This window comes from Chaetura pelagica, unplaced genomic scaffold (genome assembly GCF_000747805.2).
Source record: "Chaetura pelagica isolate M959 unplaced genomic scaffold, ChaPel_1.0 scaffold198, whole genome shotgun sequence".
In the NCBI taxonomy this organism is placed as follows: Eukaryota; Metazoa; Chordata; class Aves; order Apodiformes; family Apodidae; genus Chaetura; species Chaetura pelagica.
In genome coordinates, this window is record NW_009954317.1 from 239,104 (window position 1) to 249,258 (window position 10,155).

Sequence of the window (10,155 nt, forward strand, 5' to 3'; positions counted from 1 at the left end):
TGTTTCAGTAAACATCTAGCTTTCAGTTTGCTTGTGTTTTCCCATTCAACGTATAGTAACTGTACACATATAGCTTGGTAACAGTGGTTTGTATTACTGAATGTTCTCATGTAACTAGATATTGTACTTGTAAATTAAATTTTTTTCTACTTTAACTATGTAAGAGCTTGTAACTCCAAAGCTTTACTCTGATGCGGAGGGAATTTGATCCTGATTCTTGATTTCTCAGGCATGCTAAGACAATTTCTTCCCCATCTGAATCCCCTTGCCACGCACAGTTCTTATAACCAGAGGAATCAGAGGATGTTGTCCCATTCTCATAACAGGAAGTTTTGCCAGAGGTCCCAGGCTTGGTGTTTGTTCTTTTCAGATCCCCTCAGTCTGAACTTAATGCTCCACTTCTTGGCCCTTGCATTGCTTGTACTGTACCTTACAGTTGTTCTTGTTGTGATCCCACTCTCATTTCACTGAGAGACAATTAACTACCTTTCTTCTTGGGGTCCAGTCCTGGATTCTCTCCCATGATCAAAGACACAAACCCCTAACAACACTTCCACCTCCTCACTGCAGTATGTCTAGTTCCTTCTCATGATTTTCCTATGTCCAAATACTGTTTCTTATTCACTCTTGGTCCCTGTTCTTTCTGCCATGGCCCATCTCTTAATGAGTCACTCACAAAGCCAGGCTTTTGGGTCATAGGAAATCATAACCATGGAAGAAAACAAAAATCTTTCAGCTCCAGCAGCTTTGGTTAATTGTTCTGATGCTGGCAATTTTAACACTAACTCTCCTTCCTTTCATACATGGTATCTCACTGAGATTTAGAGATCACTCAGGGCTACACAGCTGCCAAAAGCCTTTCAATGAGGTCTCATTGACAGGAAGCACATCTTTAACAGGCTCCACAGTCTGACACATCTGCTTTCTAAACTCAATCCCTCAGTCATTACTGTTGGTAACTGCTCTCTTTTACGTATTTGTGGCAGCTGCTCAGCACAAAACCATACTTTCCTGAGGATCTGAAAAACTGCAGCCAGCTGTCCCCAGTTGTTCAGTTTTCTTAGAGCTGCTCTGTCCAAAAGACTCCCCCAACTCCCTGGCCACCCCCTTCCCTTGCTGAAATCAGTATCAAGCATGACACATGAACCAGAGACGTCTTTATTCACTCACCCCTACCAGGCAGGAACACTTGCCAGCACAGCCATGTGGAGTCCAGCAGTAAAGGTCCCCCTCCTGCTTCTGAGCTGGCTGCACTCGGAGCAAGTCACTTAATTTTATCAAGGACTTCCCCTCATCCTTGGTCTCATTTAATGGGGCTGCAAGCTGTGGGGGCAGGGACTGCTTCTCATTACAAATATTCCCTGATGTCAAGTAAAAACAAACCATCCCAGTATTCACCTCCTTGGTAACATGAGCCAAATATTGCTACTGCAGTGGATATAAACCACAGCATTTTAGTATCTGATCAGCAGTCAAACAGAGAATTTAAAAAAATAATTAGTTTGGCCAGAAGATGTCCTGCTACTCAAACTATAACCTTAGAGTAGTTTATAATTGTAGGAAAACCTGGAAACAGAAACAACCAACCAGTTACTTCCAGCCAGAACACATTAACAATTGAGCTTCCATAATGCAGTCATACAAGATTTGGGTTTAGGAAAGCAACAGTTTAGAATGCTACAAAACCTATTGTGCAAGGTATGGTGGAAGATGGCATTCAAACTTACCAGGGGAAGAAGGCTGGGTAATTCTACAGGACACTACAGTGATAGCTCAATTCCTCTGAAAGGGAAGAATGAGTGTAATCAGCAGATGAGAAGCTCCAAGGGGCTGCAAATCAAAGACCACAGGAAAAAACCAACAACATACTGGAAAGGGAAAACATAGGAAAGTAGCTACTCAATAATAACTAAAATCTGTTAAAGCCTGCAGGCAAAAGAGGACAGAAATCATGACCATTACAGGGTCTCTACAAAGCAAAATAATCAAGAAACTTTAGCAAGACCATCTAGTACTGAACTCTATCTAGGAAGGTAACAGCACTTCTGCAGCACCAGCCAGCAACCAGCTGCTGACAAGCTCCTCAGGAACTGTACTTCATTAATTAAATAAGCCTGGAGTCACAGTAATACAGTTTCCACTGATGATCCAGTGGATCCAGAGATGGGTAGGTGCCGTTCACTGAGCCTTTTGAGGGTGTTGCACTCATGCTGGCTCAACATGAGCCTGCAACATGCACTTGCAGCCCAGAAAGCCAACAGTATCCTGGGCTGCATCAAAAGAAGCGTGGTCAGTAGGTCGAGGGAGGTGATTCTCCACTTCTACTCAGCTCCTGTGAGACCCCACCGGGAGTGCTGTGTCCATTCCTGGAGCCCTCAACACAGGAAGGACATAGAGCTCTTGGAGCAAGTCCAGAGGAAGGCCACGAAGATGATCCAAGGGCTGGAGCACCTCTGCTATGAAGACAGGCTGAGAGATTTGGGGTTATTTAACCTGGAAAAAAGAAGGCTCCAAGGAGACCTTATAGCACCTTCCAGTACCTGAAGGGGCTACAGAAAAGCTGAGGAAGGGCTTTTCACCACAGCGGGTAGTGATAGGAATGGGGGGTAAGAGTTTTAAGCTGGAAGAGGGGAGATTTAGGTTAGACATTAGGAAGAAATTTTTTACTGTAAAGGTGGTGAGACAATGGAAGAGGTTGCCCAGGGCAGTTGTGGCTGCCCCCTCCCTGGCAGTTCTCAAGGGCAGCTTGGATGGGGCTCTGAGCAACACAGTCTCATGGGAGGTGTCCCTGTCCATGCAGGGGGGTTGGAATTAGATGATCTTTAACGGCCCTTCCAACCCAAACCATTCTATGATTCTGTGACACTGTGATAATCCAACACAGGCTCGGGTGCCAACTGAATGCCTCTCTCACGGCCCAGCACAAAATCAACCTTGGTTTGCTTGCTACACTGAAACTGCCTGCAGCAGCTACTGTTCAAAAGGCACCTTGCTTCCTGAGCAAAGCAAAACAACACTCTTAAATTATTGCAGCAGCAGAGCTCTGGCTGGAACAGAGAGGATGTAGTGTGCAGCACAGTGATATAAATCAAAACAAGGAGAGAGAATTTCTATCAGTGCAGCCCAGGATAATGTAATCAAACAGGATGTGATGAGATAAGGCTGTGTGTGGCCTTCCACACCATTCAATTAGTTACATTTGTGATAAAGGAAACAGAACACACAGCCCTGCTCCCCTAAGGAAGGGAGAAAAAACAAAATACACAACAAATAACTACAAAACCCAAAGGCTGGTTCTGTTCCTACTAGCCTAGGGGTGGCCAACTTGGGTATTGGTCCTAAGCCACAGGCAGCTCATGCACAGCTCCCACATATGGGCTACATCACAAGGCCACCAGCATTGAGCTGCCAAAATGACTACTGAATGATTTACATCTCAGCTGGGAGAGACAACTGAGACAGCAAAGCCAGCAGAGATTGACACTGTCAGGTTGCCCTGGGATTGAGCCACACACTGGACTGGCCCCTGCCCTCAAAGAGCAATTCCTGGGGAGTCACTGTTATCTCCCATCCGGGAACTGTTCCCAGAGCTCCCATTCTCCCTGACTTTCCAAGACATGTGGCGTGTATTTCACAGCTTCCCAAAGAGATGAAGGTTGCAGCAGGGTGAAAATGGTTAGCCACCCTCAGGCTAGCAGCAGCAGTCATCAGGACTCATTCTCCTGACAAGTACAGAGCTGGTTAGAATAGAACAAAACAGGAGGAAATCCAATAATCATGTCCCTTTTCTATCGAATCATCAGCAGTGTTTGCCAACACATTTTAAATCACAACTGTCCCTTCAATTATAGACAAGTGTAGACATTGACCAATTAATATTACTTGGGTCCCACCAAACTAAGATAGAGATAGAAATAAATCATGCTTAGCATTTTCCCAAAAAGAATTATTCAATTATTTAAGTATAGGAAGCCTTTAATAACAACCTAAAAAAGCCTTGCTTCTGAACTCACTGAAAGCTTTCCTGAAAACCTCTCCATGAGACTCAAAACCCCCCATTTTACCTATGGAAAAAAATACAGCACAAAGACCTAAGTGAACCAACCCATGACAAAATCAGACTGGGGGCAAAATCCAGACACAAATTTCAAGGGGAAAAAAAAAATAATAATAACTGAAAGGCTGAACTTTAAAAGTTATTTGCAATTGCAAGTGGTGTATGTAACTTCAAAGAGGCTCACATTTGACACTGTCTGGAAATCAGCTGTCTTTTGAGTCTTCCCTGACAAGCAACATGAAATTGATAGGGTCATAAAGCCCTTTTTATGATATTCCAACTGAATTATTATTTCCTAATCCTGCCTGTTGTTCCAGACATCCCTCAGCCATTGCCTAGGTCTCAAGGTTAAATGTCCCCCAAAAAAATCACAACTCTGACATACTTAGCTTTGCATGACACTCACAGCATAATTTTACACAAACTCAGACAGGAGACAGATGTTTGAAAATCTCAACCAAAGCAGTGAAAATGTTTAGCTCCAAGACTACAGCCAGTCTCCAAGAAAATAAATAGTTGAACCTGGGCTAAGCTGTTTTATCACAGAATAGTCAGAAGCGCCGACAACACAACTCCCAAACACAGCCAGATTTCTGCATCTGCAGTGCTAGCAGGTAGGCTGTGTTTTGGGCATAACCTGTCCAGCCAAGGCTAACCCTTCACTAAAGCCTCAGGACAAACGCAAACCACGAACAGGCAGAACAGGTGTATAAAATGGGACCCCAATTCAGTAAACTGGTTAAGTATGGGCCTTGATTTTAGTTGTAGTTAGAGGGGAGCTGAAAGGTGTTTGATAAAGACAAGGGGTGTTTGTTGGAAAAGACGGGGTAATGGATACAAGTTACTCCTGGAGAGATTCTTACTGGACTCCAGAAGAAAATTTTTCACTATGAGAGCAGTTAGACATTGGAATAATCTCCCAAGGGAAGTGGTGGATTCACCTACACTGGACAGTTTCAAGACTCAGCTTGACAGGGTGCTGGGCCATCTCATTTAAACTGTACTATTACCTAGAAAGGTTGGACCAGATGATCCAATGGGTCAAGTAATGATGGGTCCCTTCCAAACTGGCATTCTATGATTCTATGATTGATAAACCAATGCCTACCAATCTGCATCATATGAAGGAACCCTAGTCATGGCTATTAACCAAGCTGCACTCTCTTGAGGTATTCAGAAACCACCCCACAATAGTTCTGGAGGACACACTCCACCTGGAACATGCAGCAGGTGAACATCCACTGCTTAAAACTAAGATGACAGTGAGGGAAGTCCACTAGATTAGTTTTTCTGCAAAACAGTCCAAAACTTCCTAGCAAACCAACAGATGCCAGCTATTTTAGCCAGATTCCAGTTATCCTATCAATTTGATACAAGGGAGAGCAGAACTGTCCTCAACTCAGATTATTGTAATTTGGAGCTCAGAACTCTGCCCTCTCAGTTGTGACATAAACTCACTGTCATTTCCAAACATAGAGAGATTTCACAGAAAGCAAGTGAAAATCATGAGAACCTGTAAGTATAATCCCAACCCTCCAGCTAAGTGGAAAGAAAAAAAAAAAAAAAAAAGAGAGAGAAAACGCCAAAAACTGAAAAACACAGGTTAAAATTGCCATTAGATATTACAGGAAAGCACAAACCTTCTAATTTATCTCTTTGCCCTTCCAGACCCTTCTCACCAGGAAGGTCAACAGGTTATATACCTTCTGCTGGATTAATCTACAGGAGAACGAGGGCAGCCAGCCAAGCAACACTAGATTCTTAAAGGGACACAGACGTGACTCCAGTTTTTAAAACATGTTCTTACAAATAGAACCTGCCACTAAAAACAGTAGGAAAAGATGCTGCTTTTCTATCTTTCAGTTAGCTTTCTGGGTGGACAGAAGCAGCAATTCACATTGTTTCCCCTGCACAGTTATTTCCTTCTGTTCACGTAGATCCCTCACAAACTGGGGTGGGGAAATAAACAGGAATTTATTTATTATTTTTAGAAAGGTAAATCGAAAAAGCAGTGAATGTACTTGGAGAAAATCTCCTCGTGCAAATCTCTCCTTTTTTGCCCCTAAGCCAACAAGATTTTCAAATCAAGAGAAGCTCTCTAAATCCTGCCAGTCTGGTATCAGTGATTTTTATTTCAAAGACCAGCTATGGAGAAGGTATAACATAAAACACATCAGCAAATCCTCCCTTTCCACTACAGTATACACATGCTTAGTACTCTCCTGACTTTTCCTCCGTCCCTTAAAGCAGTCCTGGTTACAAAAGATTAGACTTTGCCTGGACATCTGTCATTAATGGTTACCATACTGTTTGAAAGGAGGCACTTTGAGGACTGTGCTAATTTATTTTCTCTTTGGCAACAGCAAAGCAGATGCTTCTAAGGCTTGTATCCAGGCTCTGAAAGCCACTGGCACTCATGTCTTAGAAGTACAGCAAAGTAAAACACCTCCCCTTCGTCAATCGTATTCTAATGAAAGTAAGAATCAAAGTAATTATAAATGTACTACAGAGCAGAAAAATAGAGTCAGTGACTCAGCCAGTGGCACTGGGATCTGGAAAACTTGCCCCTCCCTAGCAGGAAAAAGTGTAATTCATATGGTGTTAAAAACAAAGGGGAGTGACTGCATCATCTCCAGAAAAAGAAGTACCCAAAGGGCAGGAACAACAACAAAAACCCCCACAAAAAAATCAAACCAACCAAAAAGAACCCAACCAAAACCCAAACCCAAAACCACCACCTCTGAAGAGCCCTTTCTAGTCACCTGATCTCAGCTTTATAATGAGTTCCGGGCATGCAAATTCCTAACTACAAATGAACATGTAGGGCATTTATTTAGCATGGTGGTGAGCCTAATGCAGAAGTTTGAGAGAGAGAAGAGCACACACTACTACTGTAAATCTGGATAAACTTGACTGCTTTTCAAAGGAGGATAGAATTGCCATGAAGCAAGGTAATATAAAGAATACAGTGCATGATGTAATAGGTTTAGATTTAGAACAGCATTTGCTTCTCTCCAAGGAAATCATAGCTGAGAAACTACTACTTCAAATTGGCTTTGGAGAGTACTGCTCATTAGAAAATTAACTGATGACTGCAAAACTAAGCTTAATCATATAATCCAATGGAACCAACAGGTACAGGGGCCACCTACTGGGTTGCTGCAGGGATCTTTGTCAGTCCAGGTTTCTTTAACATCTTAATTAGAGATCTAAGACTGAATAAAAGGAAGGTTAACAGAACTTGCAGGTGATACCAAATCAAGTTCACAAACACCAGTGGATAGAAACAACTCAAAGCGATTCAGGCAACTCAAAAACAAACATGAGAAGCAAGGAGGACAAATAAGACTATGTGGGAAAAGTAATGCAAAGAAACTGAAGAAACAACAATTAAAAAAGCAGAGATAAATGAAGGAGAAAGCCCTGGCAGAAGCTGGAGAGAAGTGTCTGCAAAGCAAATGCTTCTATAAAAATGACAATGTAACTTTTGTCTGCCTGTACCCAGATTAATTTCAGGCAACAAAGAGAAGATTCATGTCCTACAGGTGGAATATCAGACCTCATTCTGAAAAAAGAACATGGATAAATTGAAGAAAATGAAGAGCAGAGTATAAGAAACAATCATTAGGCCTAGAATAAATGACATTGAAACATATTAAAAGTTTAGTCTTATTAGTAACTTGTAAGAACTTACAAGATACAAATACACAGAAAACGAGAGAGTATAACCAATCTTTTTACAGATATACACACCAAGGCAAAAACTGCTGCAGTAGAGCAAGAAAACTCTTCTGATGTTACAACACATTGAGCAATGGAAAATTTGCCTAAGAAAATTACTGGAGGATCCACTGCATATCATTTATGGAAAAAAAATAAACCACCAACAAAACCAAACAACACCAACAGATGAACAAAGAAAAAATCTAAGCTACAGGGAAAGTATAATAGACCTTTTAAAAAAAGTAACACTGAATTTTTGCTTTCTTAAGATACACTTGTGGCCAGATAAGACTGAAAATAATGTCATTATTGCAGGTGTTCCAAGGTAGGAAAAGATGGCAATGTTGCTAGGAAAATATCCTCAGTCTTCCCCCCCTGCCCACCCCCCAGTCACTGCACCCCCTTCTCCAGACACACCATTTATGTGACCAGATGTTTAACTGGACTGGAGAAAAGCCTGGCAGAAAATTAACTTCCTGAAAGAGTGTGTTACTTTTGATCTGGATCAGCCCCCTGGCCTGGGTCAGTAAACAGCAGTGCCCATACCCATGGCCAGCAACAAAGGGAAGAGGTGTGACATGTATGGAAATGGACTGTTTGAGGCTGTGCAGAGAAGTTCTGCCTACAGCAGTGCCAGACCAAAGCCTTTGTGGACTCACACCTGGCATTATGTTGTGCTGGAACCAGAGCTGAAAGATACAATCAGAAAAAAGACACGTACTACTAAGGAAGGAAAGCTGTCAGTGAGTATTAAGTCACCCCAGAGGTGCAACCAGCATCTATTAGAAGCTGTACTTTTCAGCAACCTTTTCAAAACCCTTACTGTATCTGAGTTCTGTGAAACTAATACCTGAGTAAGAAAACCAACAGTAACTGTGATTTTATTTTAAACTACAAGCTCTCAGAGTTGGCCATACTATCTTCACACTGTGTTCCCACAGATGTTTTGTAATACATGACTATTAGAACACTTATCACAACAATAACCTAAAATACTTCAAAGCCATGGGTAAAATTAATTTTTAAATCCAAAAGATGCAGCAGAAACCAAGACAGTGGAGAAATTCCTAACACCCATCCTTTTGCACATGCTGATCGATCCCAAGACCACCTCCCAGAAATGAAGAGCAATGAGCTGATTGTCCATTTTAGAGACGATGTGACTTTGTCGCGTGCACGCGGGAGCCCAAGGGAGCCATCCAGGCTGGGATTTAGGAAAATGCCATAAAAGGTGACTGTGCCCACTGTTTGGCTGCCCTTTGCTCTGCCAACCCAAGTTCCAAAGAAAAACAGAGTCCCTCAGCCTTCAACAGTCCTAGAAGCCCCTCTGTATTCAATGCAGCGCTCTTTTCTGTAATGAGAAGAAGTTACCAGGACCAAAAGGCTCTAATGATAGTACAGCACCTTCAGCCCAGCCAACACTTGGTATATAGCCAGTCTGCTTTCCCCCTTGTTTTGCTCCTCTCACTCCTCCCCGTTACTCCCCGTCCTTGTCCTACTGACCACTTCCCCACTTCCTTCTCGTAGAACAATAAACCAGCTTACATTGACATAAGCAGATAGATGGACAGCCAGGTGAACCAATGCTCCACTCACTTTGCACACAGACAATGCAATCAGGTCTAGGTGAAGCTGATCTGCTCTGAGCAATAGGGAACAGGAAAAAAACAAAAATGAAAAATTCCCTAAATCTTCCTTCCCACCCAGACTCCGTGTTTGAAAAGTATTTTCTTTTGTTTATTTGCAGAGGAATTGCAGAACTCAGCTCTTAAGGTCAGAAAGTAACATGAGTGTATCTTCAGATTACATAAAAACAAACAAGAAAATTGGTATTTAGTTGTATGGGTTTGGGGTTGGTGTTTTTTTGTTACTTACATATGACTGCTCATCATAAAGTACTTTACAGAAGTCCTTAAAATACTGTGAGTTACACTCCTTCCCCTTCTTCCAATAAATAAATAAATAAATCCCCATCTTTAGCTTCCTCTGCATGGAACTGTTTAAACTAAATGATCTACATAAGGTAAACGATTCATTGGGAAGGCTTTTTGTTTGGTTAGGTTTGGTTCATTGGGGGTTTTTGGTAATTTAACTCCTTGCCAGAGGGATGCCACCAAACTCTTAAATTCGGAATAACTGATCTGTGAAAACATTCCCTCACCTTTGGGTAAATGCTCTGTACCAACTCACACGCTTTCTCACGGATGTTTTTTCTGTGGGGTTTTCTGTTTGTTTGTTACTTTGGGTTTTTTTGGTTGGTTAGATCTTCCCCAGAGTGTCTTCCAAAATTTTACATTCAATTTTTTTTACAGAAAGTACTGACCCTCCTCTCCACCCTCGCCAAGAACTTCTCTACGAACAGCACGGAAACCTTT